Raw genomic sequence first — 17,474 nt, 5'->3', positions numbered from 1 at the left:
CTATAACTTCTGAGGACAGTGCGGAAGGAGGTGGGGCTGCTCTCACTGGTAGAACCGACGGTTCTGCCGCTGCACTGATCTACCGCGACCACGAGGACAGGGAGGATGAGATGTCTAATGTTTCCTCTGCCAGTGTTGATGGGGAGGCTATGCTTGAATTCAAGAAGCAAGAGCTGCGGTTTAGGCAGAAGGAGCTTGAATTCAGCATAGCCAAACTAAAAATCGAACAGTCAGAAAAACAGAAAGACAGGGATCACCAGTTGGAACTGGCCAAGCTTCAGGTTGCAAATGGGTCCAAGGGTCCTGGACATGGGTCTGGGGCCTCCTCTCATCCACGGTTTCCGAAAGATCTGGTCATTGTGTATGAGGAAAGGAATGACATTATGGACTGGATGAATGCGTTTGAGTATGCATGCGAAGTTCAACAAGTTGACAATGCTGATAAAATTGCCTGGTTACTCAGCAGACTGCCCCATTCTGGCTGTAGTGCCATTATGGAAATGTCGAAGGCTGAGCAAGCTGATTTCGCAATGTTAAAGCAAACTCTCATTTTAAAGTTTGGGAAGACTTCGGCCCAATATTTGAAACGATTCATAGAGTATAAGAAAAAGGAAGGTGGTACTTGGGTATCTTATGACACTGAATCCTTGAAAAACTTAACTGGCTGGGTCGAAGGTTATAAGGTTTCTACCTTCGAAGGCATGATAAATCTTGTCATGCTGGAACACATTTTTGCATCTTCTTCCCCGGAGCTTAAGCAGCATTTGGCCGATTCGAAGGAGATAGATCCTAAGAAGCTGGCCATTGCAGCAGACTTATGGGTGTCACATCGAGTGTCCCATAAGGACAAAACTCATCCTGGTAAGCAGGAGGAAGGGAAAAAGTCCAAAGATAAGGAGGGTGGAGAATCTGATAAATCTTCTTCTCAAAAGAGGTACAAAAAGAAAAATAAGGGTAAGACTCAAGAGAACTCACAGGGTAGTGGAGGTCAGCCTCCGAAACAGAACTCTGGTTACAATAAGCCTCCCTATGTAAACAGACCCAATGGATCTTGTTTTGCTTGTGGAGCAACTGACCACGTGAAGGGGGATCCCCGGTGTAAGGTTTGACCTTTGGGGGTCCACTCCGCTAATCTGGCCTTCTCCTCCTACGAGGAAGAAGAGATTACAGGAGCATCCTTCTCCTCAGACTCATTTCCCAGCGGGATAGAGGCTGAGGTAGTTTTAGTTTCCCTGGGTTCCTGGGAGCCTAAAGTCGCAGAGGCTTATGCTAGGATTACAGATAATACCAAGCACTACTTTAAAGACAGTGTGCTGATCAATGGAGTAGATACTCCAGCTCTTAGGGATAGTGGGTGCAGTCGAACTGTAGTGGATTCTACCTTGGTAGACTCAGAGGAAGTTGCCAGAGCTACTCTGATGCCCACTAAGTTGGCTGACGGCCCACTCCGTATGTTCCCAGTAATACCTGTAAATCTTACTTTAAATGGTACAGCAGTCAGGATTCCAGTGAGCATTCAGAGAAACGTCCCGGGAAAGGTCTTGTTAGGTAATGATCTCAGAGCTTTAGGGCTCGTAGGAGACACTGCCGAAAGACATGACACACACTCTCAAGCACGGGCAGCATTGGCCAAGACCAATACGCCGCCCCAGCCGAAGGGGAAACCCAAGGCGAAAGGAGTCAACAAGTCAAGACGAGGGAAAGAGAATATTCCCCCGAGCTCGCCTACCACTGCGGTGGAGGAAGTTGGTCAATCGCCCGGGCCTGACGAGGAGGTGGCGATGCCTGAAGTATTTGACCCCAACGACCATCCTGAACTAAAAGACTTGTTACTTGAAGGAGGTCCTGATAGGGACGAATTCAGTAAAGGCCAACATGAGTGCCCATCTCTGGAAGGCCTAAGGAGACAGGCCTGCTCCCAGCTTGAGGGTGAACCTCCAGGGACGCATAGGATTTATTGGGAAGGTGGACTCCTGTATAGTGAGCCCACAGAGTCTACAGAAGGAGACCATAGGAGGTTGGTGGTTCCCCTTGCTGTTAGGCCCTTCCTCCTGCAGTTGGCGCATGAAGTGCTCCTTGCTGGTCACCTTGGTATTAAGAGGAGCAAGCAAAGGTTATCCATGCACTTCTACTGGCCCAAGATGGGGGTGCAAGTAGAAAGTCACTGCAGGAGTTGTGCCTCCTGCCAGTTATCTGGTAAGGTTGGCTCGACAATCCAAACTCCGTTGGTACCGCTCCCAGTTGTGGGGGTACCATTTGAAAGGGTAGGGATCGACATCGTTGGTCCCCTTGACCCGCAAACATCCTCGGGCAATAGGTTTATCCTGGTGCTGGTCGACCATGCAACCAGATATCCTGAGGCCATCCCATTGAAAACTGTAACTGCCAAGTCAGTTGCAAAAGCTTTACTTGGCATATTTACTAGGGTTGGCTTCCCTAAAGAAGTTGTGTCAGATCGTGGCAGCAACTTTATGTCGAAGTATATGCAGGCTATGTGGAAAGAATGTGGGGTCACCTACAAGTTCTCTTCTGCATACCACCCCCAGACCAATGGTCTGGTGGAACGTTTCAACAGAACGTTAAAAAGCATGATTGGGGCTATGGAGAAGCTTCAGAGAAGACAATGGGATCTTCTTTTACCATGCTTACTGTTTGCCTACCGAGAGGTACCACAGGAGGGTGTTGGCTTCAGCCCCTTCAAACTTCTGTTTGGTTATCCTGTACGGGGACCCTTAGCCATAGTCAAAGAGGGATGGGAGATGCCCACTCCCCCTGTTACTACCAACGTAGTTGATTATGTGCTAGGGCTCAGAAAACGGATGGTACTTCTGATGGGCTTGGCTAGTGATAAATTGAAGGCAGGACAAGCACTGGTGAAACATTGGTACGACCAGAAAGCTTCCCTCATCAACTTTACACCTGGTCAGCAAGTCCTGATCATGAATCCCACAAGGCCTTGAGCTTTACAGGACAAATGGTCAGGCCCTTACACAGTGGTGGAGCCCCTGGGTGAGGTTAACTATTTAGTGGACCTTGGAAGGCCTGGACAGGCTCCAAAAGTGTTTCACGTGAATAGGCTGAAGGCTTTCATCCCAAGAGTCGAAATCGCAGCACTGTTACTGGCTTCAGATGTTGAGGAAGAGGAGTCTGAACCTCTCCCCGACCTGTTCCAAAGCGGTCCTTCAGATAGCTCCTTTGAGGGTGTCCGAGGGGCCCCTCACCTGACTTCTGATCAGCAGGCTGAGGTGAAAAGTTTGCTTAGGCAGTTTTCCCCCCTGTTTTCACAGTCGCCTGGTTTGACACCTTGGTGCAAACATAACATAGACACAGGTGACAGTGTACGTACCAAAAGTAGGGGATACAGGATGTCAGACAAAGTACGGTCTTATATTAAGACTGAGGTCAACAAGATGTTAGACCTTGGGGTGATTGAACCCTCTAGTAGTCCTTGGTCCAGCCCTGTGGTTTTCGTTCCAAAGGCAGGCACTTCTGAATTGAGGTTCTGCGTGGATTACAGGGCTCTGAATGCTGTCACCAAGACAGATGCACACCCCTTGCCTCGAACAGATGAGCTGGTGGATACTTTGGGTGCCTCCAAGTACCTCAGCACGTTTGACCTCACTGCTGGCTATTGGCAAATAGCTTTAGCAGAACATGCCAAGGAGAAGACAGCGTTTTCTACTCCAGACGGCCTTTACCAATTCCGGGTAATGCCGTTCGGGTTGAAGAATGCACCTGCCACTTTCCAGAGGCTTGTGCATCATGTTTTGAATGGGTTGGACGAATTCTGTCTTGCATATCTGGACGATATAGCAGTTTTCAGTGCCACCTGGGAAGACCATGTGAAACACCTCGGGTTTGTGCTCCAGGCTCTTCAGAAAGCACACTTGACCATAAAGGCTAGTAAATGCCAGATTGGACAAGGCTCAGTGTTTTACCTTGGACATGAAGTAGGTGGAGGGAGGATACAGCCTCTACCCAGTAAAGTACAAGCAGTACAAGACTGGCCTACCCCCACTACACAAACCCAAGTGAGAGCCTTCTTAGGACTCACAGGGGTATTACCGCAATTTTGTGGCAGACTATGGCACCATAGCTGCCCCTCTGACTGCCCTCACAACTCTGAAGAAACCCAAGAAGGTAACTTGGACCGACAAGTGTGAGAAGGCCTTCAATGGCTTAAAAGACTCCTTGTGCCAGGCCCCTGTCCTCAGGGCCCCTGATTATCAAAGACCTTTTATCGTGCAGACGGACGCCTCTGACACTGGGATAGGAGCTGTACTATCGCAAGTAGATGAGAAGGGTAAGGAACACCCTATTGGTTTTATTAGTCGCCAGTTTAAGGACAGAGAGCTCAGATGGTCCACGGTAGAGAAAGAATGTTTCTCTGTTGTGTGGGCCCTAAGGAAGCTGAGGCCCTACCTCTGTGGGACCCACTTCACTGTGCAAACTGACCATAAGCCCTTAAAGTGGCTAATAAACATGAAGGGGGAGAATCCAAAGTTGCTTAGGTGGTCCATAAGTCTACAAGGCTTCGACTTCACTATTGAGCATAGGCCAGGTGTCCAACATAGCAATGCTGATGGGTTGTGCAGAATGTTTAACCGACCTGAACAAGAGACTCATCCAGGGGTGGATTAGTTCCCCCTGTCCATAGTCTGGGAGGGGCGAGTGTTAGGAAAGATTTCGTAATTGTAGGTAATTTTCCTTCCATGTGGCAACCCCTAAACTTTTTGCTGTTGTTTTTCACCTTGTTCTCGACTTTGCCAGAGAAGTGCAGCCTTCTGCCGCACTCCTCTGGGCTTTTGCTCCTTTCTTACGGGGAAACTGTCATGCCCTTAAGACAGTCAGTACCAGGAAACGCTTGTTTCCGTAGTTTCTTTTATCATGTTGCGGCTTTCGTGCAACATGACACAAGAGGGCACTGTAAGATAAGTTACTGCTCTCTTGGGTCTCTAGCCTTCTACAGGCCCTAGATACTCTTCCAGGATTGTAACTGATCGGTGCAAGTGATTCACGGACGGGAATGGTGGCAGCGATCGTTTATTGTGTTTTGAGCTCCTTTTGGCGTTCTAAGCGCGTTTCTCGCGCTTAACCCAAAATGGTGGCCTAGAGCCCAAAATGGCCAGACCACGAGGCTCCTTTGTCCTGTCCGCTGACCATCTTGCTCCCTTCACCTTCCCCAGGTCGAGCCGACCTGGGGCCTTCCTTATTTGGGCATGTACTTTCCCGCGAAACACAGATGCTTTCGCGGGCTTCTACATGTCTTGTGTGTGCCTCCAGGATGTGGGCTGGGATGTCTGGTCCCAATACACATCCTGGGTGCCAGAGAGTCTAGGGTGGTGTGAATGCCTGGGACCACCGTGGTCCGTGATAGGTCCACGAATGGTGTGAGTGTTGATGAGCGGATCTCCCATTGGGTCCCCTCCGTTTTGGCGCGAAGGGAACCGTGGATAAGAGGGGGCTGGAAACACCACTACCATGTCGATCTCCTGAGTTCTCACGAACGAAGGAATACAGGAGCCAAGTATCCTGCAACCAAGAGGCTGAACCGAGAAATCGCTGGTGACCCGCTGAAGGACTGCTCCTCTGCACTGCTGTCGCCTTGTGAAACCCTTTTCACCTTTGATCGAACCAGAAGGCCTGTACTGGTACTTCGACCCTTGGAATAGCGGGGACAGCTATTCTCGGCATCTTCACCATCTCCTGCTAGTAAGCCTTCGGAAGCGTCTCTGGGCCATCCAGCAGACTGACCAGCCTACACAGGAGTCTTGCTCTGTAACCGCCGCCAGGTTGTGTAGTATATCGAGTCCTTGTCACTCTCACATGATTCGTACACTTGGCGTTCCCAGGTCTGAAGTGAGTAGTGTACATTTGGCTCAGATACACACCGCCGCTCCGTTGTCCTGCTGTGGTAACAAACTGTGCGGGTTCCTTCATTTGGGACGTCTTTTACTCAACTCTGCTGCTGCAGACTCAACACGACGACGAGACATTGAGATATCACATCTCATGCTATAGGAAGGGTCTCAGGATTGGAATGGGAAGGACTTGGATATCACATCTCATGCTATAGGCAGGGTCTCAGGTTTGGAAAGGGAAGGAGTTGGATATCACATTTCATTTTAGAGGTAGGATCTCAGGTTTGGTATTAGAGGCATTGAGATATCACATCTCATGCTATCAGAAGGGTCTCAGGATTGGAATGGGAAGGAGTTGGATATCACATCTCATGTTATAGGAAGGATCTCAGGTTTGGTATTAGAAGCATTGAGATATCACATTTCATGCTATCGGAAGTATCTCAGGTTTGGTATTAGAGGCTTTGAGATATCACATCTCATGCTATCATAAGGGTCTCAGGATTGGAATGGGAAGGAGTTGGATATCACATCTCATGCTAAAGGGAGGGTCTCAGGTTTCGAAGAGGAAGGAATTGAATATCACATCACATGTTATAGGAAGGATCTCAGGTTTGGTATTAGAGGCATTGAGATATCACATCTCATGCTATCGGAAGGGTCTCAGGATTGGAATGGGAAGGAGTTGGATATCACATCTCATGCTATAGGAAGGGTCTCAGGTTTGGAACGGGAAGGAGTTGTATATCACATCTCATGTTATAGGAAGAGTCTCAGGTTTGGTATAAGCATTGAGATATCACATCTCTGCAATCGGAAGTGTCTCAGGATTGGAACGGGAAGGAGTTGGATATCCCATCTCATGTTATAGGACTGGTTTCAGGTTTGGTATTAGAAGCATTGAGATATCACATCGCATGCTGTAGGAAGGGTCTCAGGTTTGGAATGGGAAGGAATTGGATATCACATCTCATGTCATAGGAAGGATCTCAGGTTTGGTATTAGAAGCATTGAGATATCACATCTCATGCTATAGGAATGGTCTCAGGATTGGAATGGGAAGGAGTTGGATATTACATTCTTGCTATGGGAAGGGTCTCATGTTTGGAATTGGAAGGAGTTGGATATCACATCTCATGTTATAGGAAGGTTCTCAGGTTTGGTATAAGCATTGAGATATCACATCTCTGCTATCGGAAGTGTCTCAGGATTGGAATGGGAAGGAGTTGGATATCCCATCTCATGTTATAGGACGGGTCTCAGGTTTGTTATTAGAATCATTGAGATATCATATTGCATGCTATAGGAAGGGTCTAAGGATTGGAATGGGAAGGACTTGGATATCACATCTCATGCTATAGGTAGGCTCTCAGGTTTGGAAAGGGAAGGAGTTGGATATCACATTTCATGCTAGAGGTAGGATCTCAGGTTTGGTATTAGAGGCATTGAGATATCACATCTCATGCTATCAGAAGGGTCTCAGGATTGGAATGGGAAGGAGTTGGATATCACATCTCATGTTATAGGAAGGATCTCAGGTTTGGTATTAGAAGCATTGAGATATCACATCTCATGCTATCGGAAGTATCTCAGGTTTGGTATTAGAGGCATTGAGATATCACATCTCATGCTATCGTAAGGGTCTCAGGATTGGAATGGGAAGGAGTTGGATATCACATCTCATGCTAAAGGGAGGGTCTCAGGTTTGGAAGGGGAAGGAATTGAATATCACATCACATGTTATAGGAAGGATCTGAGGTTTGGTATTAGAGGCATTGAGATATCACATCTCATGCTATCGGAAGGGTCTCAGGATTGGAATGGGAAGGAGTTGGATATCACATCTCATGCTATAGGAAGGGTCTCAGGTTTGGAACGGGAAGGAGTTGGATATCACATCTCATGTTATAGGAAGAGTCTCAGGTTTGGTATAAGCATTGAGATATCACATCTCTGCAATCGGAAGTGTCTCAGGATTGGAACGGGAAGGAGTTGGATATCCCATCTCATGTTATAGGACTGGTCTCAGGTTTGGTATTAGAAGCATTGAGATATCACATCGCATGCTGTAGGAAGGGTCTCAGGTTTGGAATGGGAAGGAATTGGATATCACATCTCATGTCATAGGAAGGATCTCAGGTTTGGTATTAGAAGCATTGAGATATCACATCTCATGCTATAGGAATGGTCTCAGGATTGGAATGGGAAGGAGTTGGATATCACATATGCTATAGGAAGGGTCTCAGGTTTGGAATGGGAAGGAGTTGGATATCACATCTCATGTTATAGGAAGGGTCTCATGTTTGGTATAAGCATTGAGATATCACATCTCTGCTATCGGAAGTGTCTCAGGATTGGAATGGGAAGGAGTTGGATATCCCATCTCATGTTATAGGACGGGTCTCAGGTTTGTTATTAGAATCATTGAGATATCATATTGCATGCTATAGGAAGGGTCTAAGGATTGGAATGGGAAGGACTTGGATATCACATCTCATGCTATAGGTAGGCTCTCAGGTTTGGAAAGGGAAGGAGTTGGATATCACATTTCATGTTAGAGGAAGGATCTCAGGTTTGGTATTAGAGGCATTGAGATATCACATCTCATGCTATAGGATGGGTCTCAGGATTGGAATGGGAAGGAGTTGGATATCACATCTCATGCTATAGGAAGGGTCTCAGGTTTGGTATAAGCATTGAGATATCACATCTCATGCAATAGGAAGGGTCTCAGGATTGGAATGGGAAGGATATGTATATGACATCTCATGACATAAGAAGGGTCTCAGGTTTGGTATAAGCATTGAGATATCACATCTCTGCTTTTGGAAGGGTCTCAGGATTGGAATGGGAAGGAGTTGGATATCCCATCTCATGTTATAGGAAGAGTCTCAGGTTTGGTATTAGAAGCATTGAGATATCACATCTCATGCTATAGGAAGTGTCTCAGGATTGGAATGGGAAGGAATTGGATATCACATCTCATGATATAGGGAGGGTCTCAAGTTTGATATTAGAAGCTTTGAGATATCACATCTCATGATATCGGAAGGGTCTCAGGATTGGAATGGGAAGGAGTTGGATATCACATCTCATGATAAAGGAAGGGTCTAAGGTTTGGAAGGGGAAGGATTTGGATATCACATCTCATGTTATATTACGGGTCTCAGGTTTGGTATTAGAAGCATTGAGATATCAAGTCTCATAGTATAGGAAGGGTCTCAGGTTTGGAACGGGAAGGAGTTGTATATCACATCTCATGTTATAGGAAGAGTCTCAGGTTTGGTATAAGCATTGAGATATCACATCTCTGCAATCGGAAGTGTCTCAGGATTGGAACGGGAAGGAGTTGGATATCCCATCTCATGTTATAGGACTGGTTTCAGGTTTGGTATTAGAAGCATTGAGATATCACATCGCATGCTGTAGGAAGGGTCTCAGGTTTGGAATGGGAAGGAATTGGATATCACATCTCATGTCATAGGAAGGATCTCAGGTTTGGTATTAGAAGCATTGAGATATCACATCTCATGCTATAGGAATGGTCTCAGGATTGGAATGGGAAGGAGTTGGATATTACATTCTTGCTATGGGAAGGGTCTCATGTTTGGAATTGGAAGGAGTTGGATATCACATCTCATGTTATAGGAAGGGTCTCAGGTTTGGTATAAGCATTGAGATATCACATCTCTGCTATCGGAAGTGTCTCAGGATTGGAATGGGAAGGAGTTGGATATCCCATCTCATGTTATAGGACGGGTCTCAGGTTTGTTATTAAAATCATTGAGATATCATATTGCATGCTATAGGAAGGGTCTAAGGATTGGAATGGGAAGGACTTGGATATCACATCTCATGCTATAGGTAGGCTCTCAGGTTTGGAAAGGGAAGGAGTTGGATATCACATTTCATGCTAGAGGAAGGATCTCAGGTTTGGTATTAGAGGCATTGAGATATCACATCTCATGCTATCAGAAGGGTCTCAGGATTGGAATGGGAAGGAGTTGGATATCACATCTCATGTTATAGGAAGGATCTCAGGTTTGGTATTAGAAGCATTGAGATATCACATCTCATGCTATCGGAAGTATCTCAGGTTTGGTATTAGAGGCATTGAGATATCACATCTCATGCTATCATAAGGGTCTCAGGATTGGAATGGGAAGGAGTTGGATATCATATCTCATGCTAAAGGGAGGGTCTCAGGTTTGGAAGGGGAAGGAATTGAATATCACATCACATGTTATAGGAAGGATCTCAGGTTTGGTATTAGAGGCATTGAGATATCACATCTCATGCTATCGGAAGGGTCTCAGGATTGGAATGGGAAGGAGTTGGATATCACATCTCATGCTATAGGAAGGGTCTCAGGTTTGGAACGGGAAGGAGTTGGATATCACATCTCATGTTATAGGAAGAGTCTCAGGTTTGGTATAAGCATTGAGATATCACATCTCTGCAATCGGAAGTGTCTCAGGATTGGAACGGGAAGGAGTTGGATATCCCATCTCATGTTATAGGACTGGTCTCAGGTTTGGTATTAGAAGCATTGAGATATCACATCGCATGCTGTAGGAAGGGTCTCAGGTTTGGAATGGGAAGGAATTGGATATCACATCTCATGTCATAGGAAGGATCTCAGGTTTGGTATTAGAAGCATTGAGATATCACATCTCATGCTATAGGAATGGTCTCAGGATTGGAATGGGAAGGAGTTGGATATTACATTCTTGCTATGGGAAGGGTCTCATGTTTGGAATTGGAAGGAGTTGGATATCACATATGCTATAGGAAGGGTCTCAGGTTTGGAATGGGAAGGAGTTGGATATCACATCTCATGTTATAGGACGGGTCTCAGGTTTGTTATTAGAATCATTGAGATATCATATTGCATGCTATAGGAAGGGTCTAAGGATTGGAATGGGAAGGTCTTGGATATCACATCTCATGCTATAGGTAGGCTCTCAGGTTTGGAAAGGGAAGGAGTTGGATATCACATTTCATGTTAGAGGAAGGATCTCAGGTTTGGTATTAGAGGCATTGAGATATCACATCTCATGCTATAGGAAGGGTCTCAGGATTGGAATGGGAAGGAGTTGGATATCACATCTCATGCTATAGGAAGGGTCTCAGGTTTGGTATAAGCATTGAGATATCACATCTCATGCAATAGGAAGGGTCTCAGGATTGGAATGGGAAGGATATGTATATGACATCTCATGACATAAGAAGGGTCTCAGGTTTGGTATAAGCATTGAGATATCACATCTCTGCTTTTGGAAGGGTCTCAGGATTGGAATGGGAAGGAGTTGGATATCCCATCTCATGTTATAGGAAGAGTCTCAGGTTTGGTATTAGAAGCATTGAGATATCACATCTCATGCTATAGGAAGTGTCTCAGGATTGGAATGGGAAGGAATTGGATATCACATCTCATGCTATAGGGAGGGTCTCAAGTTTGATATTAGAAGCATTGAGATATCACATCTCATGCTATAGGAAGGGTCTCAGGATTGGAATGGAAGGAGTTGGATATCACATCTCATGTTATAGGAAGGATCTCAGGTTTGGTATTAGAAGCATTGAGACATCACATCTCATGCTATAGGAAGGGACTCAGGATTGTAATGGGAAGGAGTTGGATATCACATCTCATGCTATATGAAGGGTCTCAGCTTTGGTATAAGCATTGAGATATCACATCTCATGCTATGGGAAGGGTCTCAGGATTGGAATGGGAAGGAGTTGTATATGACATCTCATGCCGTAGGAAGGGTCTCAGGTTTGGTATAAGCATTGAGAATTCACATCTCTGCTATCGGAAGGGTCTCAGGATTGGAATGGGAAGGAGTTGGATATCCCATCTCATGTTATAGGACGAGTCTCAGGTTTGTTATTAGAATCATTGAGATATCATATTGCATGCTATAGGAAGGGTCTAAGGATTGGAATGGGAAGGACTTGGATATCACATCTCATGCTATAGGAAGGGTCTCAGGTTTGGTATAAGCATTGAGATATCACATCTCATGCTATAGGAAGGGTCTCAGGATTGGAATGGGAAGGATATGTATATGACATCTCAAGCCATAGGAAGGGTCTCAGGTTTGGTATAAGCATTGAGATATCACATCTCTGCTTTTGGAAGGGTCTCAGGATTGGAATGGGAAGGAGTTGGATATCCCATCTCATGTTATAGGAAGAGTCTCAGGTTTGGTATTAGAAGCATTGCGATTTCACATCTCATGCTATAGGAAGTGTCTCAGGATTGGAATGGGAAGGACTTGGATATCACATCTCATGCTATAGGGAGGGTCTCAAGTTTGATATTAGAAGCATTGAGATATCACATCTCATGCTATAGGAAGGGTCTCAGGATTGGAATGGAAGGAGTTGGATTTCACATCTCATGCTATATGAAGGGTCTCAGGTTTGGTATAAGCATTGAGATATCACATCTCATGCTATGGGAAGGGTCTCAGGATTGGAATGGGAAGGAGTTGGATATCACATCTCATGCTATAGGAAGGGTCTCAGGTTTGGTATAAGCAGTGAGATATCACATCTCTACTATCGGAAGGGTCTCAGGATTGGAATGGGAAGGAGTTGGATATCCCATCTCATGTTATAGGAAGAGTCTCAGGTTTGGTATTAGAAGCATTGAGATATCTCATCTAATGCTATAGGAAGGGTCTCAGGATTGGAATAGGAAGGAGTTGGATATCACATCTCATGCTATAGGAAGGGTCTCAGGTTTGGTATAAGCAGTGAGATATCACATCTCATGCTATAGGAAGTGTCTCAGGATTGGAATGGGAAGAAGTTGGATATTACATCTCATGTTATAGGAAGGATCTCAGGTTTGGTATAAGCATTGAGATATCACATCTCTGTTATCGGAAGGGTCTCAGGATTGGAATGGGAAGGAGTTGGATATTCCCATCTCATGTTATAGGAAGGGTCTCAGGATTGGAATGGGAGGGACTTGGATATCACATCTCATGCTATAGGGAGGGTCTCAAGTTTGATATTAGAAGCATTGAGATATCACATCTCATGATATCGGAAGGGTCTCAGGACTGGAATGGGAAGGAGTTGGATATCACATCTCATGATAAAGGAAGGGTCTAAGGTTTGGAAGGGGAAGGATTTGGATATCACATCTCATGTTATAGGACGGGTCTCAGGTTTGGTATTAGAAGCATTGAGATATCAAGTCTCATGGTATAGGAAGGGTCTCAGAATTGGAATGGGAAGGAGTTGGATATCACATCTCAAGCTATAGGAAGGGTCTCAGGATTGGAATGGGAAGGAGTTTGATATCACATCTCATGCCATAGTATGGGTCTCAGGTTTGGTAGAAGCATTGGGATATCACATCTCATGCTATCGGAAGGGTATCAGGATTGGATTTGGAAGGAGTTGGATATCACATCTCATGTTATAGGAAGGGTCTCAGGTTTGGTATAAGCATTGAGATATCACATCTCTGCTATCGGAAGTGTCTCAGGATTGGAATGGGAAGGAGTTGGATATCCCATCTCATGTTATAGGACGGGTCTCAGGTTTGTTATTAGAATCATTGAGATATCATATTGCATGCTGTAGGAAGGGTCTAAGGATTGGAATGGGAAGGACTTGGATATCACATCTCAAGCTATAGGTAGGCTATCAGGTTTGGAAAGGGAAGGTGTTGGATATCACATTTCATGTTAGAGGAAGGATCTCAGGTTTGGTATTAGAGGCATTGAGATATCACATCTCATGCTATAGGAAGGGTCTCAGGATTGGAATGGGAAGGAGTTGGATATCACATCTCATGCTATAGGAAGGGTCTCAGGTTTGGTATAAGCATTGAGATATCACATCTCATGCTATAGGAAGGGTCTCAGGATTGGAATGGGAAGGATATGTATATGACATCTCATGCCATAGGAAGGGTCTCAGGTTTGGTATAAGCATTGAGATATCACATCTCTGCTTTTGGAAGGGTCTCAGGATTGGAATGGGAAGGAGTTGGATATCCCATCTCATGTTATAGGAAGAGTCTCAGGTTTGGTATTAGAAGCATTGAGATATCACATCTCATGCTATAGGAAGTGTCTCAGGATTGGAATGTGAAGGACTTGGATATTACATCTCATGCTATAGGGAGGGTCTCAAGTTTGATATTAGAAGCATTGAGATATCACATCTCATGCCATAGGAAGGGACTCAGGATTGGAATGGGAAGGAGTTGGATATCACATCTCATGCTATAGGAAGGGTATCAGGTTTGGTATAAGCAGTGAGATATCACATCTCATGCTATAGGAAGTGTCTCAGGATTGGAATGGGAAGGAGTTGGATATCACACCTCATGTTATATGAAGGATCTCAGGTTTGGTATAAGCATTGAGATATCACATCTCTGCTATCGGAAGGGTCTCAGGATTGGAATGGGAAGGAGTTGGATATTCCCATCTCATTTTATAGGAAGGGTATATCGGGTCTTAGCATGAGATGTGATATCCAGCTCCTTCCATTCCAATCCTGAGACCCTTCCGATAGCATGAGATGTGATATCTCAATGCTTCTAATATCAAACTGAGACCCTCCCTATAGCATGAGATGTGATATCTAAGTCCTTCCCATTCCAATCCTGAGACCCTTCCGATAGCAGAGATGTGATATCTCAATGCTTATACCAAACCTGAGACCCTTCCTATAGCACGAGATGTGATATCCAACTCCTTCCCATTCCAATCCTGAGACCCTTCCTATAGCATGAGATGTGATATCCAACTCCTTCCCATTCCAATCCTGAGACCCTTCCTATAGCATGAGATGTGATATCTCAATGCTTCTTATACCAAACCTGAGATCCTTCCTATAACATGAGATGTGATATCCAACTCCTTCCCATTCCAATCCTGAGACCCTTCCTATAGCATGAGATGTGATATCTCAATGCTTCTAATACCAAACCTGAGATCCTTCCGATAGCATGATTTGTGATATCTCAATGCTTCTAATACCAAACCTGAGACCCTCCCTTTAGCATGAGATGTGATATCCAACTCCTTCCAAATCTAATCCTGATATCCTTCCGATAGCATGAGATGTGATATCCCAATGCTTCTACAAAACCTGAGACCCATACCATGGCATGAGATGTGATATCAAACTCCCGTCCTATACCATGAGACTTGATATCTCAATGCTTCTAATACCAAACCTGAGACCAGTCCAATAACATGAGATGTGATATCCAAATCCTTCCCCTTCCAAACCTTAGACCCTTCCTTTATCATGAGATGTGATATCCAACTCCTTCCCATTCCACTCCTGAGACCCTTCCTATAGCATGAGATGTGATATCTCAATGCTTCTAATACCAAACCTGAGACCCTTCCTATAACATGAGATGTGATATCCAAGTCCTTCCCATTCCAATCCTGAGACCCTTCCTATAGCATGAGATGTCATATCTCAATGCTTCTAATACCAAACCTGAGACCCTTCCTATAACATGAATTGTGATATCCAAGTCCTTCCCATTCCAATCTTGAGACCTTTCCAATAGCAGAGATGTGATATCTCAATGCTTATACCAAACCTGAGATCCTTCCTATGACATGAGATGTGATATCTAAATCCTTCTCATTCCAAACCTGAGACCCTTCCTACAGCATGTGATGTGATATCTCAATGCTTCTAATATCAAAACTGAGACCCGTCCTATAACATGAGATGGGATATCCAACTCCTTCCCGTTCCAAACCTGATACCCTTCCTATAGCATTAGATGTGATATCCAATTCCTTCCCATCCCAATCCTGAGACACCTCCGATAGCAGAGATGTGAAATCTCAATGCTTATACCAAACCTGAGACTCTTACTATAACATGAGATGTGATATCTAACTCCTTCCCGTTCCAAACCTGAGACCCTTCCTATAGCATGAGATGCGATATCCAACTCCTTCCCATTCCAATCCTGAGACCCTTCCCATAGCATGAGATGTGATATCTCAATGCTTCTAATACCAAACCTGTGATCCTTCCTATAACAAGAGATGTGATATCCAAATCCTTCCCCTTCCAAATCTGAGACCCTCCCTTTAGCATGAGATGTGATATCTCAATGCCTCTAATACCAAACCTGAGATCCTTCCGATAGCATGAGATGTGATATCTCAATGCTTCTAATACCAAACCTGAGATCCTTCCTATAACATGAGATGTGATATCCAAATCCTTCCCCTTCCATTCCTGAGACCCTCCCTTTAGCATGAGTTGTGATATCCAACTCCTTCCCATTCCAATCCTGAGACCCTTCTGATAGCATGAGATGTGATATCTCAATGCCTCTAATACCAAACCTGAGATCCTACATCTAACATGAAATGTGATATCCAACTCCTTCCCTTTCCAAACGTGAGACCCTCCCTATAGAATGAGATGTGATATCCAAGTCCTTCCCATTCCAATCCTGAGACCCTTCCTATAGCATGAGATGTGATATCTCAATGCTTCTAATACCAAACCTGAGACCCTTCCTATAACGTAAGATGGGATATCCAACTCCTTCCCATTCCAATCCTGAGACCCTTCCGATAGCAGAGATGTGATATCTCAATGCTTATACCAAACCTGAGACCCTTCCTGTGGCATGAGATGCCACTCTAAACGGCCTCGGCCCTGGGCCCTGCGACTCTCCACTTGCACTGATGCCCTGGAACCCCTTTGCACTGCGGGACTGTCTCTGTATCCCTACAGCCCCCCCCCTCCCCCAGCACTTGTTCTGCACTTACCTCACACTTGCCACCAGCTGGCCCTATTTATTTATTACGTTACGCCACTTACCTTGTACTGCACTTCCCCCCCTCCCCTTCCCCTTGCACTTTTCCCCCTCCCCCACCCCTGCACTTGCGCGATCTGAATGACACCTGGCCTAGTAAGATCGTTGTCTGTCTCCCCTTGTCCCCCCCTCCCTGCCTCGTCGCGCCTTGAAACACATGTGTATAGGCGCGTTACAAATACCATATCATATCATATCATATCATATCATAGACAACTCCTTCCCATTCCAATCCTGAGACCCTTCCTATAGCATGAGATGTGATATCTCAATACTTATACCAAACCTGAGACCCTTCCTATAGCATGAGATGTGATATCCAACTCCTTCCCATTCCAATCCTGAGACCCTTCCTATAGCATGAGATGTGATATCTCAATGCTTCTATACCAAACCTGAGATCCTTCTGATAGCATGAGATGTGATATCTCAAGGCCTCTAATACCAAACCTGAGATCCTTCCTCTAACATGAAATGTGATATCCAACTCCTTCCCCTTCCAAACCTGAGAGCCTTCCTATAGCATGAGATATGATATCCAAGTCCTTCCCATTCCAATCCTGAGACCCTTCCTATAACATGAAATGTGATATCCAACTCCATCCCATTCCAACCTGAGACCTTTCCTATAGCATGAGATGGGATATCCAACTCCTTCCAAATCCAATACTGATACCATTCCGATAGCATGAGATGTGATATCCCAATGCTTCTACCAAATCTGAGACCCATACTATGGCATGAGATGTGATATCAAACTCCTTCCCATT

Source organism: Ambystoma mexicanum, chromosome 2q, assembly GCF_040938575.1.
Source record: "Ambystoma mexicanum isolate Mex_15411 chromosome 2q, UKY_AmexF1_1, whole genome shotgun sequence".
Classification (NCBI taxonomy): Eukaryota; Metazoa; Chordata; class Amphibia; order Caudata; family Ambystomatidae; genus Ambystoma; species Ambystoma mexicanum.
This window is presented reverse-complemented; position numbering follows the sequence as displayed.